At 41.0% G+C, this 21,195-nt stretch overlaps 1 pseudogene; it reads right to left on the bottom strand.

The window, feature by feature from the left end:
• Positions 1–13,719: 13,719 nt before the first annotated feature.
• On the bottom strand, positions 13,720–14,315 carry LOC136147445 (ribosomal protein eL22-like; annotated as a pseudogene).
• Positions 14,316–21,195: the final 6,880 nt, after the last annotated feature.

The following is a 21,195-nucleotide window of genomic DNA, read 5'->3' as shown; positions in this document are numbered from 1 at the left end:
GAGATCCAACCAGTCCATCCTAAAGGAAATCAGTCCTGAATATTCATTTGAAGGGCTGATGCTGAAGCTGAATGAAGCTCCAATATTTTGGCCACCAGATACAACTCACTGGATACGACTCACCAGAACTGATGATTGATGCTGGAAAAGATCAAAGGCAGGAGGAGAAGGGGATGACAGAGGATGAGATGTTTAGATGGCATCACTGACTCAATGGGCATGAGTTTGAGTAAACTCTAGGAGTTGGTGGTGGACAGGGAAGCCTGGCGTGCTGCAGTGTATGGGGTCACAAAGAATTGGACACAACTGAGTGAACTGAACTGAACTGAACTGAACTGAGAGTTATCACTTATGCCATTTTTATTAATTGTTTAAAGACCAGAATGAAATAATATTAATATTAAAATCATGTTATCATAGTTGACTTTGGGAAGGGACACAAATTATTTAGAAGGCATTAGCTTATGCTGCTGTTGCTGCTAAGTCACGTCAGTCGTGTCTGACTGTGCGACCCCAAAGACGGCAGCCCACCAGGCTCCCCCGTCCCTGGGATTCTCCAGGCAAGAACACTGGAGTGGGTTGCCATTTCCTTCTCCAGTGCATGAAAGTGAAAAGTGAAAGTGAAGTCGCTCAGTCGTGTCCAACTCTTAGCAACTCCATGGAACTGCAGCCTACCAGGCTCCTCCGTCCCTAGGATTTCCAAGGCAAGAGTACTGGAGTGGGTTGCCATTGCCTTCTCCAGCATTAGCTTATGGGAAGACTTAAAAGCTTCCTTTAAGGATGTCAGTAATTGTGCTATAGGTGTGTTAAGGGGCTGATGGATAGAGTCCTAGTGTTTCTAGTGCCCCTTAACTCTAATGAGGGCTTCCTGGGTGGCTCAGTGGTAAAGAATCTGTCTGCCAATGCAGGAGATGCAGGTTCAACCCCTGGGTCAGGAAGACCCCCTGGAGGAAGAAAGGGCAACGTACTTCAGTATTCTTGCCTGGGAAATCCCATGGACAGAGGAGCCTGGCAGGCTACAGTCCATGGGGTGGCAAAAGAGTCAGACACAACTCAGCGACTAAACAACAAAACTCTTTTAAGACTGACCTAAGGAAAAGGCAGAGTGAGAAAGTAAAGAGAATTGCAGGAGTCAAACATAAGGGGAAAGGATATGTGAGGGCAGAGTCAAAACAGCAGCTGCAGCAAATTAGTGTATACTCAGTGAAACTTGCCAAGGTTCAGAGGGTTGCACAACGTATGAAAGTTGGTAATTCAGAAGAGATGGAAAATGAAAAGTGCTAGAAGGGATAGAGAAGGTGTGAGCTTTTTTGAAGGCCTTAGGGTCTTGACTTGCATGTGTTGCATCAGGAGAGACTACATGTACATACACCCATATCCACATCTCCCTCCCAATGCCACACATCCATCCACATTATAATTTTTAATGTCTGCTGCTTTATCCAGTTACCCCAAAACTTGGTTTTAAGCAACAAACATCTGCTTTAAATGAATCACATAAATCATAAGCCTCAAATGGGGCAGAATTTACAAACTTATACGTATGTTTGTTGGTGGGATTGTGTTCCTGGTAGGCCATTGGTCTGAGATCTCAGTTCCTCACTTGTTGGCTTGAGGCCACCCTTAGTTCCTTGCCATATGGGCTTCTCCACAGAGCAGCTCATAGTGACTGGCCTCTATAAGAGAAAGTGAGAGAACAAGAGGGATGACCAAGACAGTAGCTAGAATCTTTTTATACCTCAGTCTCAGAGGTAACATCCCGTCACTTTTGCCATATTCTGTTAGTTAGAAGCAAGTCACTAGGTCCAGCCAGCATAAAGGGGTGAGGAGGATACAATGGACCGGGTATCACTGGAGGCTGCTTTAGAAGCTGCCTACCATAAGATTACTTAACCAATCTTATATTCCTGGACATTTAGATTGCTTGCAATCACATCACTTACCCACAGCATCCCACTGTTTTTTCTCATGCCTATCCTATACCTCAAACTTCCAAAAATTAAAGTTCCAAAGCAACCCTTTCTTCAAGTACAGACTGTGGAGAAATACATTACTCCCCTACCAGCTCCTCTGGAATTTTAATTAATAATGTTTTCTTCATCCTGTTGCAGGTATTTTAGACCAAAGAGATATTGGTCACTTACCCCTTAATGAATTCCCAAGTTTAGAATTGATATTCTGTACATACAATTCAAGAAATAAAAGACAATGTCCTCAATAGAAAATCAGGCAAAGAGAATAAACAAGTGAAAAACAGAAATGACAGATTAAGATATGAAAATATTAAATAAGAAAAAAGGTAAATTACAACGAGATATTATTTTAATTAATTCAATTGACAAAGATTTTAAAATAGCATAATACCTAATATTGGGAAGAATGTATATAACTAGATATTCTCAAACATTGCTGGAAGGAGTTTACATTTGTACCTTGAGACCCATGAATTCAATTCACCGGGGTCTTCTGGGCCTTCTTCTGTATCTTGTAGTTAAAATTGGATTGTTGAATTTTTCCAGTGTTAGCTGTCACTGTGGGATCACTGTCACTATATCTGAGACATCAGAATATATCCGTCAGTGAAGTGAGAACAGTTTATCAACAACGGCCATGCTGTGACCACTTTATGGGTGCAGATTCTGACAAAAGGATTCACAAATTGCCAAGTAGGTTAAAGACAGTCAAAACAATGGTGACAGTCATAACAGAAACACACTTCATTGCTTGTCATGATGATGTGGGTGCTATAGAGCAGAACCACTGGTATGTGCCTGGGAATACTTGAATAGCACTGCATAATACAACAAACTGTCTCCATTATGTGGGGAAAAAATATTTTTGTCAAACTTCACTTACATAATCTAAAGTTTCTCCAACTAATTTTCATTGTCTTTTGTCCTCATTTTAGTAGTTAATATGATAAAATTTGAAACAAAAATAATTGATTTCTAGATCACTTGGAGGAAATGCCGTATACTTAAATGACTATTTCATTCAAAGAGTGTGTTATTCTTTGTTGCTCTATCTTGCAAACAGGCTTATGTATACCTTATGACTGTTCCACAAGCATATGATCGGACTAGGGCTACAAGCCTTTTACTATCAGTCTTTGTGTTCATGGTATAATCCTTGATACTTACATAATACAGTGATTAAGTCATTTGACATAAAAGATTAGTTTGAAGATTAAGAAGGGAGAGATGAATGTACAAGAGCACCTTGAAATTAGGGACCATGATTCTCTTCCAATTGAAGATATCTACTCGTTGCCCTCTTTCTCTGGTCGAAACAAAGAGTAGACTTGATTTTCCTTGTGTATTGACTATTAAAAAAACAGTGATAATATGAGTGAATGTCTAATATAAAAGCTTAATAAATGTCTTTATTCTGGTTTTCAGAAACTTGATATCTGAGGATATAGTTTAGCCTTAGAACAGGAAAATTATACTTCTGTTGCCCCATTTCCTTTAAATCTGAAGCAAAAAATTCTACTTCCTTTCATGCCCCACTGGGACCAAACCAAAAAGCAAACAGAAAATTTATTGATTCTCACATCTTTTAAGTGTATCTTGGCCCTGTGTGTATTTTACTTCCTGAGGTCCTTCCTTTATTCTCAAGTTTTCTTTTTCCCTACTACATTGTATATTTTGCATGGCACTCTAAGTAGTTCAATCTAATGAATTAATGACATATCCTCAGGAATTGTGTTGTGAAGTGAAGTGAAAGTCACTCAGTTGTGTCCAACTCTTTGCGACCCCATGGACTATATAGTCCATGGAATTCTCCAGGCCAGAATAATGGAGTGGGTAGCCTTTCCCCTCTTCAGGGGATCTTCCTAACCCAGGGATCAAACCCAGGTCTCCCACATTGCAGTCGGATTCTTTACCAGCTGAGCTACAAGGGAAGCCCAAGAATACTATAGTAGATAGCCTATCCCTTCTCCAGCAGATCTTCCCAACCCAGGAATTGAATGGGAGTCTCCTGCATTGCAGGTGGATTATTTACCAACTTCAGTTATCAGGGTGTTATTTGCTGATTAACTAATGGTGGGAATCCTTTTTTCACTTCTACCAGTCTGGCAATGTTCTACTGGCCCTTCTGAATTTCCAGTTAACACAGATATGAGAAATTAATAACCTCTTGAATTCAAAAGGCTTTCCCTATTTGTCTTCATAGCTACAAAAAATTTCCAGTTAATATATACATTTTTTTCTCACATCTTGTAGAAAATTCACAAGCTCTTATCAGTCTATCTTAATAAACAATTGATTTAACATGTTCTCCTTATAAAATCACTAATTTGAACATTCTTTAGGACTCCTGTTTCTTTCTCTTTTACATGTAGTCCCTTCTACACAATTAAAGCAGCAAGAAAGCTCAGCATGTCTTTCAGGTTTGATCCTTATCTAGTGTTTTTTATTAACTAATTTATTTATTTGGCGGTTCCTGGTCTTAGTTGTGACACATAGGATCTTCAATCTTTTTCAGTCTTCTTCAATCTTTGATGTGGCATGCAAGGTTTTAGTTGTGGCATGTGGGATCTAGTTTCTTGACCAGGGATGGAACCTAGGCCACCTGAATTGGGAGGGCCGAGTTTTAGCCAAAGGACCACCAGGGAAGTTCCAATCCTTGTCTAATTTGTGTTTCAAGATTGCAGAGGTCTATGTGTTTGAAGATCCAATTGTGTACTTTACCTAGATGTCTTATGGGCAGACTGCAAGCCTCCTGTTGTTCAGTCGCTCAGTCATGTCTGACTCTTTGCAACCCCATGGACAGCAGCACACCAGGTTTTCCTGTCCTTCACTATCTCCTGATGTTTGGTCAAACTCATGCCCGTTGAATCGATGATACCATCCAACTATCTCATCCTCTGTCACCCCCTTCCCTCCTGCCCTCAATCTTTTCCAGTGTCAGAGTCTTTTCCAATGAGTCGGCTCTTTGCATCAGGTGGCCAAAGTATTGGAGCTTCAGCATCAGTCTTTCTAGTGAATATTTAGGGTTAATTTCCTTTAGGGTTGACTGGTTTGATCTCTTTGCTGTCTAAGGGACTCTCAAGAGTCTTCAGCACCACAGTTTGAAAGCATCAATTTCTTCAGTGCTCAATCTTCTTTATGGTCCAACTCTCACATTAGTACATGACTACTGGAAGAACCATAGCTTTGACTGTATTGATCTTTGGTTGCAAAGTGATGTTTCTGCTTAAGTAAGCCTCCTAGTGGGCCAAATAATTTAAGTAATGGTAAGCTAATTAATTTCTGCCTTATGGCAGAAAGTGAAGAAGAACTAAAGAGCCTCTTGATGAAAGTGAAAGAGGAGAGTGAAAAAGTTGGCTTAAAACTCAACATTCAGAAAACAAAGATCATGGCATTTGGTCCCATCACTTCATGGCAAATAGATGGGGAAACAGTGGCTGACTTTATTTTTCTGGGCTCCAAAATCACCGCAGATGGTGATTGCAGCCATGAAATTAAAAGATGCTTACTCTTTGGAAGGAAAGTTATGATCAACCTAGATAGCATATTAAAAAGCAGAGACATTACTTTGCCAACAAAGGTCCATCTAGTCAAGGCTATGGTTTTTCCAGTAGTCATGTATGGATGTGAGAGTTGGACTATAAAGAAAGCTGAGCACCGAAGAATTGATGCTTTTGAACTGTGGTGTTGGAGAAGACTCTTGAGAGTCCCTTGGACAGCAAGGAGATCCAACCAGTTCATCCTAAAGGAGGTCAGCCCTGGGTGTTCATTGGAAGGACTGATTTTGAAGCTGAAACTCCAATACTTTGGCCACCTGATGTGAAGAGCTGACTCATTTCAAAAGACCCTGATTCTGGGAAATATTGAGGGCAGGAGGAGAAGGGGATGACAGAGGGTGAGATGGTTGGATGGCATCACCGACACAATGGCCATGGGTTTGGGTGGTCTCTGGGAGTTGGTGATGGACAGGGAGGCCTGGCGTGCTGCAGTTCATGGGGTCTCAAAGAGTCGGACGTGACTGAGCGACTGAACTGAAATGAAGCTAATTAATAGGCTTCCCTGATGGCTCAGTGGGTAAACAATATGCCGGCAGTGCAGGAGACACAGGAGATGTGGGTTCGATCCCTGGATCTGGAAGATGCCCTGGAGGAGGAAATGGTAACGCGCTCATAGTATTCTTGCTGAAAAATTCCATGGATAGAGGAGGCTGGCGGGCAATAGTCCAAAGAGTCACAAAGAGTCAGACACGACTGAGCAACTAAGCATGCAGGCATGAGCTAATTAACATTCTGCATATTTGTTTGAGTGAGTAAAGTGTGGAAGGCCATTCCTGTGTAAGTATTAAGATTATCAGTATTCTAAATTAAGTGACAAAAGGCCACACCCGGTTAGCATGATATTTGAGAGTAGCACATTGATTGATGGGGTGTGTTAAAATTCTCACTATATGATCTGGCTGAGGTGATCTGATCACTTCTGATAAAAAAGCTTGTAAGGAAGAAAATTCAAACATTGTCACTTGCATAGAGATTCTATATAGAATTAGTCAATTAAAAAATATCTTTTAAGTGCTTTAATTTTTAAAGTGGCTTACATTTTTCTGCTGCTTGATTTTAGCTTATATTGTGTGGCCAGGAGACAGAAGAGCATGGTTTTAAGTCCTAATTCTGCCATTAACTCACAGTATGACTTTGGGTAGATGTTTATCTTTTCTAAGCTTCCTCGTTCATGAAATTAGGGAGTTGTGCTAAATGATCTAAAGGTAACACTGGCTTGAAACCCCTATATCATACCTTGTCTAAATGGTGTATCCTCAAATTTCTGATTATTTGAAAATAGTACCCAATTGATTTAAAACACAAAATAAACAAATGTGAACATCTAAAAATTTTCTATGCTATTACCACTGTTTTTTAATTGTGAGGTCTATTTCTTATTTATGACTTAGTCTTTGAGAAAGCTAAGACTGGCTGTTAAATAGTTCTTCTAATTAGTATGAATGGTCATATAGCATTTAAGATCCTTGTTCTATCTTTGATAATATCAAAATTAGAGTGAATAATATGCCTTGGTCGAATATTAGGATGCAAGCCATGTAGCTTGAAAAGATGTGTTTAGGCTCTGAGAATAAAGCAGAAGCCTGCACGTTCTGACAGCTGTGAGAAACACAAAAAATATTAATGGTGGCAGTTAGAGAGTCAGACAGAGAATAGCAATGCACAGGTGTGTTTTCCCTAGTGCATGTTTCTTCTTTAGTATTCGTGATAAGTTTCCAATACCTTCATCTTTACACAGGAATTAGAAAACAGTTCAGACTTATTAGTTTGACTGAGAAACAGCCTAGGACAGCTGAAAGAACAGTGTCTAAAGGGATATATATATCTTAATAAAGTAGTCTTCTATGATAGTGCTTTAAATATCACCATAATGCCATTTTTCTTTTCCAGTAGAGTCATCATCGTAAAAGTTTTATGGATCTTTTAACATCTTCCTTGAGTGGAGTGAAAAATTACATTAATTGTGGACTGTTTTATGTTACCGTGCCCACTATCTTTATAATTGTGTTTGTATATCTGGCTGTGCTGGGTCTTTGTTGCTGGGTCTTAGCTGTGGAGTGTGGGGCTAGTCTTCAGTTGTGGTGAGCGGGCTTCTCATTGTGGTGGTGGCTTCTCCTGTTGTGGAGCACAGGCTCCAGGGCACTCAGGCTCTGCAGCTGCTGCATGTGGGATCAGTGGTTGTGTTTCCTGGGCTCTAGAGCACAGGGTCAATAGTTCTGGAACATGGGCTTAGTTGCTTCGTGGCAGGCAGATTCTTTACCACTGAGCCACCAGGGAAGCTTGGTCACCATCTTTAAATACAAGTTTTCAATATCTATCTATCAACATTTTGATTTTAAAGATTAAAGTGTCACTTATGGTTTAGGATAATTATGTGAAAAAACTTTTAAGTCAGTATAGAAACTCATCACTTCAGATTAGCAAAAAACACAGAGACAAGAAGCATAAATTCTCACTAGAATATGTCTGAGCACATGATCACATTGAATCCCTCTGCACACTCCATGAAAACCTCAAACAAACTTAAATAGATATCCTGAGTACACTGTTCTCAGAGTTGTCAGGAGATATGATTCAATGTACATAAGGCAGGTTCCTAGTGATATTGTATATCTCTCAAATTCACTGTCAATGGGCAATGTGAAACATCTGAGTATTGAATGTCTGTACAGATCTTCTCCTTATTCTCAAACTTCTAGTCAACTCAGCTACTTGAAGAAAAATGATGAAAATGGTGTTATGCTGCCGTAGACACATTACTAGTAGAATTCAATCAAGCCATCGAAGAAAATTTTCTTTTAGCTACAAAATCCAGAATGAAAACTTGTATGTTAGTTTTTCTTTTAGAGGAAAATATTAGTTCTCAAGTCACCTTTTGTAATTAAAACCAAATGTCTTAGAATATGTACCAAAAGTGCTTATTTAGAATTTGTATTAAAATGTAAATTAGGCAGACCGAGCTTTAATTTTTAACTCTACCTCTTTAAGACTACTATATGCGTGGGTCTGGTATATTCTAACAAGAGCTAGGTGACTGACATTGGTTGCTGTTATGATGGCATCATATATGACAGTTTTGGAGTCTATCATCTTGGGATGGGTATATTTTATAATTTTGGAGGAAAGAACGTATCTTCCTTGAAGACACATTTTCCCTTGCTGCTGTTTTGAAACTCCCTCCCACCCACGCTCCCTGCCCCCCATCTCTCTTTCCCTCCTGCCCCCCATCTCTCTTTCCCTCCTGCCTCCATCTCTCTTTCCCTCCTGCCCCCATCTCTCTTTCCCTCCTGCCCCCCATCTCTCTTTCCCTCCTGCCCCCATCTCTCTTTCCCTCCTGCCTCCATCTCTCTTTCCCTCCTGCCCCCATCTCTCTTTCCCTCCTGCCCCCATCTCTCTCTCCCTCCTGCCCCCATCTCTCTCTCCCTCCTGCCCCCATCTCTCTTTCCCTCCTGCCCCCCATCTCTCTTTCCCTCCTGCCCCCATCTCTCTTTCCCTCCTGCCCCCATCTCTCTTTCCCTCCTGCCCTCCATCCCTCCTGCCCCCCATCTCTCTTTCCCTCCTGCCCCCATCTCTCTTTCCCTCCTGCCCCCATCTCTCTTTCTCTCCTGCCCCCCATCTCTCTTTCCCTCCTGCCCCCATCTCTCTTTCCCTCCTGCCCTCCATCCCTCCTGCCCCCCATCTCTCTTTCCCTCCTGCCCCCATCTCTCTCTCCCTCCTGCCCCCATCTCTCTCTCCCTCCTGCCCCCCATCTCTCTTTCCCTCCTGCCCCCATCTCTCTTTCCCTCCTGCCCCCATCTCTCTTTCCCTCCTGCCCTCCATCCCTCCTGCCCCCCATCTCTCTTTCCCTCCTGCCCCCATCTCTCTTTCCCTCCTGCCCCCATCTCTCTTTCTCTCCTGCCCCCCATCTCTCTTTCCCTCCTGCCCCTCATCTCTCTCTCCCTCCTGCCCCCATCTCTCTTTCCCTCCTGCCCTCCATCCCTCCTGCCCCCCATCTCTCTTTCCCTCCTGCCCCCATCTCTCTTTCCCTCCTGCCCCCATCTCTCTTTCTCTCCTGCCCCCCATCTCTCTTTCCCTCCTGCCCCTCATCTCTCTCTCCCTCCTGCCCCCATCTCTCTTTCCCTCCTGCCCTCCATCCCTCCTGCCCCCCATCTCTCTTTCCCTCCTGCCCCCATCTCTCTTTCCCTCCTGCCCCCATCTCTCTTTCCCTCCTGCCCCCATCTCTCTTTCCCTCCTGCCCTCCATCCCTCCTGCCCCCCATCTCTCTTTCCCTCCTGCCCCCATCTCTCTTTCCCTCCTGCCCCCATCTCTCTTTCTCTCCTGCCCCCCATCTCTCTTTCCCTCCTGCCCCTCATCTCTCTCTCCCTCCTGCCCCCATCTCTCTTTCCCTCCTGCCCTCCATCCCTCCTGCCCCCCATCTCTCTTTCCCTCCTGCCCCCATCTCTCTTTCCCTCCTGCCCCCATCTCTCTTTCCCTCCTGCCCTCCATCCCTCCTGCCCCCCATCTCTCTTTCCCTCCTGCCCCCATCTCTCTTTCCCTCCTGCCCCCATCTCTCTTTCCCTCCTGCCCCCATCTCTCTTTCCCTCCTGCCCCCATCTCTCTTTCCCTCCTGCCCCCATCTCTCTTTCCCTCGCTGTCATCTTCCTCCAGTCCTTCTGAGATTTCCCCTTGCTTGCTTATGATGTGCTGATACCGGGTGATGCGACTTCATCAGATCCTGGTTGCCAGATGTGATGCGTCAACTGAGACTCAAGATTGGCTATGCGATCAGTAATGGCTATATACACACATATGCACATACATACACATAACTTTAAAAATATGAAGATTGTTCCAATTCTGTTTGAACTGATTTTGAGCATCAAGTTTCAAATGAGATGTTGTGTGTTATATAGCAAACTGTATACTAGAATCCATATTGCCAAATTTTAAGCTCCATTCTTAGAAAAGCTGATATTAGCTCATCAACTGAAGATTTTTCTTCTGGGTAGACACTTGATGATTACTATTTTTTTAATCTATAAATCTTTTTAGTTTCCAATTTGAAATGGTATATACCATTATTACCTTATTTCCATGACAAACTCTTTTTCTTGTTTTTATTCTGCTGTGGTGTATTTCCAGGTGGTAAAGGACTTCCCTGTAGCACAAAGGGTAAAGAATCTGCTGCAATGCAGGAGACCAGGGTTTCATCCCTGGGTCAGGAAGATCCTCTGGAGAAGGGAATGGCAATCCACTCCAGTGTTCTTACCCGGAGAACCCCATGAACAGAGGAGCCTGGCAGGTTACAATCCATGCAGTTGCAGAGAGTTGGACACGACTGAGCAACTAACACACAAGTGGTAGTTATATACCTGCCTGCCAATGAAGGAAACGTAAGGGATGTGGGTTTGATCCCTGGGTTGGAAAGTCCCCTGCAGGAGGGCATGGCAACCCACTGTAGTATTCTTGCCTAGAGAATCCCGTGGACAGAAGAACCTGGTGGGCTACAGTCCATAGGGTTGCACAGAGTAGGACATGACTGAAGAAGCAACTTAGCATGCACGTGGTGGAGTTCACCATAATGTTAATTATTTCTCTGATTTAAAACTGTTGATGAACTCACATTCCCTATTCCACTTTTCTGAACAATCAAACTTTGAGGAAATTCAGCACAGATTTATAAAGAATATTTTTACCACATGGATTTGTCTGGAGTTTTGAGCAGCAAAGCAGTTTTTTTTTTTTTTAATAAAGCAGCAGTTTATATTATATTATTTTACATATGATATGCAAATAGATGTTAGCACTTCTGTATTTTGTTATTTTTGCCATTAGAACTTGTTCTGTAGCCCTATTGATTCATGGTGATACATTATGAAGACAGTATAAACAAATGGGTAGGTTGTACTGAAGTCTTTTCATTTAAGACAGATGGTTTGAGCTCAAGTGACCACTGTGGAGCTGCTGTAATAAGAAGGCCCCTCTGATATCACAGCAGGTGATTGATTTCCTGGGCTACTCAGGAGCCATGAGAATCAAATCTTTGTCCCCGCTTTGATTTTACCACAGCTAGATCTTACATCCTCATTAATCCTTTATCCCGACAAATAAATCAGTTCCATTCCCCAGTCCCAAACTGTCTCCCAAAACATGATGACCCTCATGTTTTTGATAGGCTGTAGAATCCATAGCTACTGGTCTGACTGAAGGAAACTGCCCCTACAAGCATGCTCTTTCCTACATTCAAGCCTGTAAATACTTCATTTACAGAATCAGACTCATATCACGAATGCCTTATGGAGCCTTAAAGTACTTAACTTTGCTTCCTCATTCCTAAATGCAAACCAAATCTGCTCTTCAGACTAGTCTTACAGTATTTTGAACATGTGATTAAAGATAAGGACAAAATTAAAAGCAGTTTTATAGATAATGTTTGGGTAAAATTATGTGTCTGTAAGGGAGAAAACATTGGGTAGGAGAGAGAAAACTAAAGCCTTATGGATATGAAGTGCATCTGTACTGGTGAATGCTGGGAAATATGTAGAAGGCTATAATTTATTAATGGGGGCATAATGTACAGAAATCTAATGTGACCACAATGAGATATCCTTATATACCATTATAATAGCTAAACAAAAAATAGCATTGGTACCAAATGCTACTAATAACATGGAGAAACTGGATCTCTCGTATATTGCTATTGGAAATGTAAAATGGTGCACCCACTTTGGAAAACAATATGACAATTTTCTTGTAAAGTAAATGTGCATTTATTGTATGATCCAGAAAATGCTCTTTAGATTATTTTGCCCAAGGAAATGAAAAACTATGTTCACACAAAAACATATGGATGAGTGTTCACAGCAGTTTTCTTTGTAACAGCAAAAACTAGAAACCACCCAATTGTCCTTCAGTGCTTGAATAGAACAAACTGGGGAACATCGATACAATGGTATGCTACTCAGCAGAAGAAGGAACCAACTATTGATACTTGCAACAACCTGGGTAGATCTCATCAGTATTATTTTTAATGAAAAAGATCTTAAAAGGTCATATACTGTATGATTGTATTTGTATAACCTTTGTTAAACAATAAAACAGACCTAGTGGTTGGCAGGGGACAGGGACATGGTAGGGATGGGGTACATGTATGGTGTGAACATAAACAGGTAGCATGAAGGAGTTCTTTGGCAGTGGTAGAACAGATTTGTATCTTTTTTTTTGGATCTAAATATTTTACTATATAGTTATACCTAAAATTGTGCTTTTTTCATTATATACTTTTAACTTGAGGACATCTGTAAAATCAGTACATTACAGAAATCCTGAAAGTAATTCCACTAGCTACAAGCTATTTAAATATTTCTTATACAAAGTATTTAAAGGGGAGGGGGACAAACACTTATTTACAAAACAGAAGTTGGATGTAGAAAACTTAACCATTACCAGGGGATACAGGGGAGAGGGGTACATATATGACACTGGCATATACACACTACTATACATTAAACAGATGGAGTAGGAAATGGCAACCTGGTCCAGTATTCTTGCCTGGAGAATCCCATGGGCAGAGGATCCTGGCGGGCTACAATCCATGGGTTTGCAAAGAGTTGGACATGACTGAAGCGACTTAGCATAGATAACACATAAACTAAAAAACTGCTGTGTAGCACAGGGAACTCTACTCAGTTCAGTTCAGTTCAGTCGCTCAGTCATGTCCGACTCTTTGCGACCCCATGAACCGCAGCATGCCAGGCATGCCAGGCCTCCCTGTCCATCACCAACCCCCAGAGTCCACCCAAACTCATGTCCATTGTGTCAGTGATGGCATCCAACCATCTCATCCTCTGTTGTCCCCTTCTCCTCCTGTCCTCAATCTTTCCCAGCATCAGGGTCTTTTCAGTACTCTGTAATGGTCTATATCACTAAAGAACAAATGGATATATGTATAACTCATTGACTTTGCTGTACATCTGAAACTAACACAACACTGTAAATCAGCTATACTCCAATAAAAATATAAAAATGTTTTAAAGGAAAGCCAGCACCATATAAACAACATACACTTAAATAAAAGCAATGAATGTTTAACATACAGAGTAATGTTTCTTATTCACTGATAAGCAAAAGGTTCATTTCAAGATGTTTCTTTCTTTTGTTTGCTTACTTTGTTTTATTAGCAAGCAAAGCCCTATAAAGGATGGCGTCATCTAGTCCTCAGACTCAGATTCATCTTCATCTTGACTAATCTGGAAGTAACGAAGCTCATACGTCTCCTTGTCAGATGCAACCACAGGAAGCCAATCATGAAGATTGTTCTTTTTAAGGTATTTCTTGGTAAGATACTTCTAATACCTTCTGGAGAACTGTTTCTCAGAAATGACTATGATTTTATTCTTGACACATTCAATATGAATGACACTCCCAAATTTCCAGTCCTTCCATTCACTTTAACCTTCTCCTGCAGAAACTGTTCAAAATTTCCAGAATCAAAAATTCCATCTTCTACTGGATGAGTAAGATTCAAATTAAACTTCCAGGTTGACTTCTTAGGCTTCTTGTCTTTCTTCGGTGCCATCTTGAAGGCTTGCCACACGATCAGAGAGCAGATTTGTATCTTGATTGTGGTGGTGGTTTTATAAATCTATATGTTTGGGATAAAATTTCATAGAACTACAAAACATATACATACATATAAACATGTGAATGTAAAATATTATAAAAATGGAATAAATTCCGTAGTCTATAGTCAGTAGTCTAGTGAACATATTTTATGAACGTCAGTTTCCTGGTTTTGATATTATACTACCATTGTATAAGATGTCACTGTTGGGGGAAACTAAGTTAAGGGTACAAATGACTCTATGTACTCATTTTACATCTTCCTGAGAGCTTATGATTAGTTAAAAAAAAACAACCCTTCAAAACCAGTCTGTTTTAATGATGAACATCAAAGGTCTCCTTGCCTCTACAGTATAAATACTTACTGTGCTGGTCATTTATAATGCATCTTGTACTATTTTGGAGGATTACATTCGGTAATTATATGAGAGAAAGACACTGGCTTCCAGTGCCAGATAGAGATGTAAAAAGGCTGTTAAACTGAAATACAGGCTAATTATCACACTGAAGCAACTCTCTTCACTCGGTGCTCTAATATAAAACTGGATCTTGCATCTGTACTATATTTGATCAGTGGACAAAAGAGTTAGGTACATGTATTCTTTTGTTCTAAGGAAGGAAGTGAAGAAGAACTAAAGAGCCTCTTGATGAAAGTTAAAGAGGAGAGTGAAAAAGTTTGCTTAAAGCTCAACATTCAGAAAACTAAGATCATGACATCTGGTCCCATCACTTCATGGCAAATAGATGGGGAAACAGTGGAAACAGTGGATGACTTTATTTTTTGGGCTCCAAAATCACTGCAGATGGTGACTGCAGCCATGAAATTAAAAGACGCTTACTCCTTGGAAGGAAAGTTATGATCAACCTAGATAGCATATTAAAAAGCAGAGACAATATTTTGCCAACAAAGGTCCATCTAGTCAAGGCTATGGTTTTTCTAGTAGTCATGTATGGATGTGAGAGTTGGAGTATAAAGAAAGCTGAGTGCTGAAGAATTGATGCTTTTGAACTGTGGTGTTGGAGAAGACTCTTGAGAGTCCCTTGGACAGCAAGGAGATCCAACCAGTCCATCCTAAAGGAGATCAGACCTGGGTGTTCGTTGGAAGGACTGATGCTGAAGCTGAAACTCCAATACTTTGGCCACCTGATGTGAAGAGCTGGCTCATTTGAAAAGACCCTGATTCTGGGAAAGATTGAGGGCAGGAGGAAAAGAGGAAGACAGAGGTGAGATGGTTGGATGGCATCACCGACACAATTGCCATGGGTTTGGGTGGTCTCTGGGAGTTGATGATGGACAGGGAGGCCTGGCGTGCTGCAGTTCAAGGGGGTTGCAAAGAATCAGACATGATTGAGTGACTGAACTGAAATGAAGGGAAGGATCATGGTACATGTAATGTTACTTCCTATGTGCAAAACATTGATGATCTGTGAATAAAACACAGAACAAGAGCCTCACTGCTAATCCACAGTTGGGTCAAGAAATGTGAAATAAGTATTGTAAAATTAAAGCTAGTCCAGAGAAACAAGCAGGTCCTTAATTTCCATTGTCAAACTAGTTTATTTTAGGGGGGAAAAGTGGATTATTTTGATGGAGAAGAGTGAAGTAGCAAGGTGAACTTTGGCACATTCTGATAGGCATGAACGAATAGAAGTCAAATAACAAAATGAACTAAGATTCAATGCTTACCTTTCCTGTTTGTATAGTAACCACCTTAACAAACTGGAACCCCTGTCAGACAAGATATTGTATTCAATCAACAGTGGTTTCCTAATTATTTTACCTCAGAGTATGTCTCAAGTGTTTTCAAATTGTTAAAAATCTAATAATCCGCTCTAAAGGCTGCACAACTGAACACCCCCACCCTACTTCTTTTTGTCTGAGTTCCATCAACTAAGACAAGTATTGGTTTATGTATGATGAACTATGTCTAATTTCTTTTTACAAGCAAATAAATAATTTTGCGGCTCATTAGGCTGATCATTTTTCTGATTTGTTCGACCTTTGCTGTGCTTTTTTATCAGCTGGTTTTCTCAGACCTCATTTTCCCCTGTAAGGCTCCAGTAATCAAATGAATTCCTGGACTTGTCAATCTGATGCCATGACCTGTTAAAATGGGATTCATCAGAAGAATTTCATTATGTTTTTGTTAGAACAGTTGTCAGAAATCTTTCGCTCCTGCTCTCTAGTTCCATTGAGTGATAGGTGACAGATACATACATGAAAGAAGTGAAACATTTATTAAGAGTTTTAAGTTGAGATGCCAGCTGAGTCAAAAGCTTCCTACATATAGTATAAATACTCTGCAGAAAAGATTTCTCCAAAGCCTTTTGTGGACAATTAAACTTGGGATCTCCTCTTCTTGAAGGATTTACCTAGGGGGGAGAGTACTCTCAGTTTAAATATCGAATGGAATGTGCTTTTGGTTTGTAGCAAGTCCCCAAGGAGGATTTAAGTTGAAAATGGAAGACAGCATTTGCAAAGAGGATTTTAGTGTGATTGCTGTTTGCCTTAAGAATAATCATTCACTGAAGCAATTAACCTGCAGAATAGAATTATGGGGCTAAACCAGAGAAAAGGGGAATCTTTATTGAACTAGATGCAGATAGTTTTCATTATGTTCTTTCTAAGGCTGAAAATAGTGATCAGGTTGGCCATAACATTCCTCTCAGCTAGACTAAACTTTGGAAAGTTTCTTCTTGACAATAGACCCCTGACCTCCCTTTTCTTAGAACATTTACTTTAGAAAACTTGCTATTGTAAAGTCTTTCTTTGCCCTTTGAGATGTAAATCTTCTACTACTCTAGAATATTTTTCTCAACAACTTGGGAGCCAGTATTTGAAATATGATCCACAAGAAAAATAGAGTCCCTGTGTCCCATTCTTTTTGAGAGGGTAGAAGTCTAATTTCAGTAAACATCAATTAGCAAATACAAATGCCTAATCACATTGACCAATCTCTACCCTGATGTCCTCCAGGATTTTTCCTTTAGCTCACTGCCACACTTAAAAATCTTCCTGCATTTTACTCAGTGAGTTTTGTTCATTCTCTCCCTATTGTAATAGTCTCTCTTCCCTATTACAACAGTCTTGAATTAAATCTTCCTTGACTGCTTGGCCTTCCCAGGTGCTGCTAGTGGTAAGGAACCTGCCTGCCAATGCAGAACAGACAAGAGATGCAGGTTCAATCCCTGGGCCAGGAAGACCCCCTGGAGGAGGGCATGGCAACCCACTCCAGTATCCTTGCCTAGAAAATCCTGCAGACAGAGGAGCCTGGTAGGCTATACTCAGTCCGTAGGGTCTCACAGAGTCGAACGTGAGTGAAGTGACTTAGCATGCACTGGACTATATAATTGCTCTGGTGCAATTCTTCTTTTACAATAGACCCCAGATAATTTTTTTTTGACTTTATTTGCAACCTCTACAAATCTGTTTTGATATATTTTAAGAATGAAAAGCTTGTGCATTAAGTTTTGACTCTGTCATTAGATTACTTAAAAAGACTATAAATAAATATCATTTAAGAGTTAAGCCCATCTATCTTTCTATCTATCTACGTATACCAATATATGTATATATGCATATATATACACATACATATGTATATACACACATGTATACATATGTATATGTATACATATACATACATACACATATATACATACACACACATATATATAAAATTGCTGCCAAATATACATATATATATATGAAATTGCCAAAGGCAACTATAGACATAATTGTATAATATACTCCTCTCCTTCCAGCGTGTTTCTCTCTGGTCACCAAAAAACAGTAAACTCCTGTTGGGATGAGGAGGTCCTCCTTTCAGAACTAGAACAACAAAACCAGTTGTTCCAGCTGGTTTTTCTGTCTTTGGTTTGATGCCATCCTCTTACTTCTGATATTTGGTTGTATGTCTCATTATTGATTTGGGTTTAGCCAAAGAATGTTGTGCTTTTTCCAGAGAACATCTGCCAGTAATAAGTGGAATCAGAAGCTATTGGCTCTTCAGAAACACAGCTTAATGCCCACAAAACTAAGATAGTGATTTGGCTTGTTCTCTAGAATCAGTAAGCATTACGTTTTATCTCGGGGAGCAGCAGTGGCTGCTTATCTTGGGGACCCAGCATCTTGGCTGATAATAACTAACTAGTTACATCTCTTTGGTGAGGATGATATTTTGGGTCAGTAAGCCAGGTTCAACAAGCCTTTAAATTATATTGTTTAAATAATTTATTAAATTATATTGTTATAGTAAATCACATCCTCATTAAATAGGGCAGGGGTATATACAGCCCTCAGTCACAAGAGTCAGGAGACACAAAGTCTCAGGTAAAGGGCCATGGCTTTAAGCCACCTTAAGAGGTGCTTGATCAAATGTGTTCTCAACAATCATCTTGGTTATAAGATTAGATTGGATTGGCTGGAGTCTTCTCAAATCCTACTTCCTCTGCTCTTTCATCTCTGCCAGTTACTGCCTGTGGCTATTATTTTCTTTACTCGTTACCAGGCATCTGAAGGTTTCTGGTCTGATACCTAGACAATAACTGTGACTTTCCTCCTCACGTCCATCCTTGCATCCTAAATTAAGTTCGATATTTGCTGAAAATTTTGCAGAAATTGTTGCAGGAAGGGAGACCCTTCCAGTGCCCGAAACTGGGCTCTTATCTAACACTCGGAAATGAATTGTCCGAGGAGACACATGTGCTGACAAAGCAAGAGACTTTATTGAGAAAGGGCACCCAGGTGGAGAGCAGTAGGGTCAGGGAACCCAGGAGAACAGCTCTGTCACATGGCTTGCAGTCTCCGGGTTTTATGGTGATGGGGTTAGTTTCTGGGTTGTCCTGAGCCAATCATTCTGACTCCGAGTTCTTCCTGGTGGTGCATGCCTTGTTCAGCCAAGATGGATGCCAGAGAGGAGGATTCTGGGAGGTGGTCGGACATGTGGTGTCTCCTTTTGACCTTTCCTGAACTCTTCTGGTTGGTGGAGGCTTATTAGTTCCCTGTTCCTTACCAGGACCTCCTGTTGTAAAACAACTCATGCAAATGGTTACTATGGTGCCTGGCCATGGTGGGCGGTTTCAACCAGTGTGCTTCCCCTAACAAAATGACCTTACCATGCCTTTTATTTTGGCCTCACCATCACTTGCCTTAAAAATCCTGGAATTCAGCCATTTTCAAAAACAGAAATTTTAACTAAATTGTGAAGATTTTAAAGATGAAGCCCAGAATAAAGTCAGAAAAAAATAGTTTTTGATATTACACAATGACACTAACATGTCAAATGATGCTTTGGTTGGTTAATCAGAAATGAATGGACATGTAGGTATAACATGATGTCTCAGACTTTACCAGGCTTTGGTCGCAAAATGTGATTATATATTTACTCTTAAATACCACGTTATGGTAGTTAGAACTCTTACCAATGAGCTGACCCATATTAGGCCTTCCTAATAGCCATTATAAGACCCTCAGAGGCCTACAATTCAGTTTGCCATTTGGGAAGGGCTCCCAGTTGACAATGCCTGTTATTGGAATGCCAACATCTATGTCCAAGATGACATCTCTAAGGGCATCAGAGAATCTCTGGATTCTCTGCTGAGGTCGAAAGTCTAATTCTTTTCTACTGAGTGTCACATTTTGTTATCAGGGCTAGCAGTTGTCTCTTAAACAGTTCCCAATGTGAGCCCCTGTTTCCAGAAACTTCCCCTGTTCTTGGTCTTTATTCTTTCCTCTTCCCCAACTGCCCTTTTGTTCCACACCTCCCCCCCCCCCCCCCCCAGACTTAACACTTCTGGTAGAGCAAATGCATCTCTCTGCCCCAGCTGTAAAATAAAGCTCTTGGAATATTGATAGCTTCAACAGCTTCTGGGTTCCACCTTGAGGCAAACACACCCTGATTAGCAAACAAAAGGAGACTCAGTAAAATGTAAGCCCTCACTCACTGTGAAGGTCTTTTCTTTCCTTCATTTCTTTCTTTCTTTGGTTGCCCTGTTTCCCTAGAGTTGGCCTCTGTCAGGAGATAGGCTAGAAGCCACTGTGCATCAGCTCTAAACGAGGCGAGTGTCAGGGAAATGGACTGACCTGGTCTCTGGGTCTCTGCAGTTAGGGGTATAGTGTACCTGGAATGTCAGGCTATTAGTGGACATCATGAACAGTGCTTCTTCAGCTACCTCTGCCCCTGCAGAGAGAGTAGTCAGTCAGCTGGTGGTGATTTAGTCCCTAAGTCATATCTGACTCTTGTGACCCCCATGGCCTGTAGCCCATCAAGCTCCTCTGTCCATGGGATTTCCCAGGGGAAAAGGCAAAAACAAGAAATTAAGGGGAATAAAACCAATAAGAACAGAGGACTTTAAATTATCAGTTTGGAGCAAGGGCCTCTCAAACCAAAATGAAGCTTTTTTTTTTTTTCCTGTGGAAGTGAAAGTGGCTTAGTCATGTCCAACTATTTGCGATCCCATGGACTGTAGCCTGCCAGGTTCCTCTGTCCATGGAATTCTCCAGGCAAGAATTCTGGAGTGGGTAACCATTCCCTTCTCCAGGGAATCTTCCAAACCCATAGATCAAAGCCATGTCTGCTGTATTGCAGGTGGATTCTTTACCTTCTGAGCCACCAGGGAAGCCCAAGAATATTGGAGTTTATAGCTTATTCCTTCTCCAGGGGATCTTCCTAACCCAGGAATTGAACTGGAATCTCCTGCATTGCAGGCAGATTCTTTACCAGATGAGCTACCAGGGAAAGGGGATCTTAATTGATTTGAATAGGGTGTTTTGTTTTTTGTTTGTTTGTTTGTTTTGTTTTGTTTGTCTTCTCTCCTGTTGATGAAGGGCAATTGCCTTGGAAGCTGCTGGTGTATCCTATTCTCACAGTGGTTGGATGTGCATATAGCTAATCTGGTAATTCCAACCTGGATGATCTTTTCCTTTGGGGTTGAAATTTCAGGATTTTGACACCCAATAATAATTGAGGATCTATTAATAACAATGGGATGATTTGGAAAACCATCATTTCCCCCTATGTTTTATAAGGTTGTCATAAATCATTCACAAAGTCTGCAATTAA

The sequence above is a fragment of the Muntiacus reevesi genome, chromosome 15, assembly GCF_963930625.1.
Source record: "Muntiacus reevesi chromosome 15, mMunRee1.1, whole genome shotgun sequence".
NCBI lineage: Eukaryota > Metazoa > Chordata > Mammalia > Artiodactyla > Cervidae > Muntiacus > Muntiacus reevesi.
The sequence above is the reverse complement of the archived record's forward strand: the minus strand, read 5'-3'. Positions and strand labels throughout refer to the sequence as shown.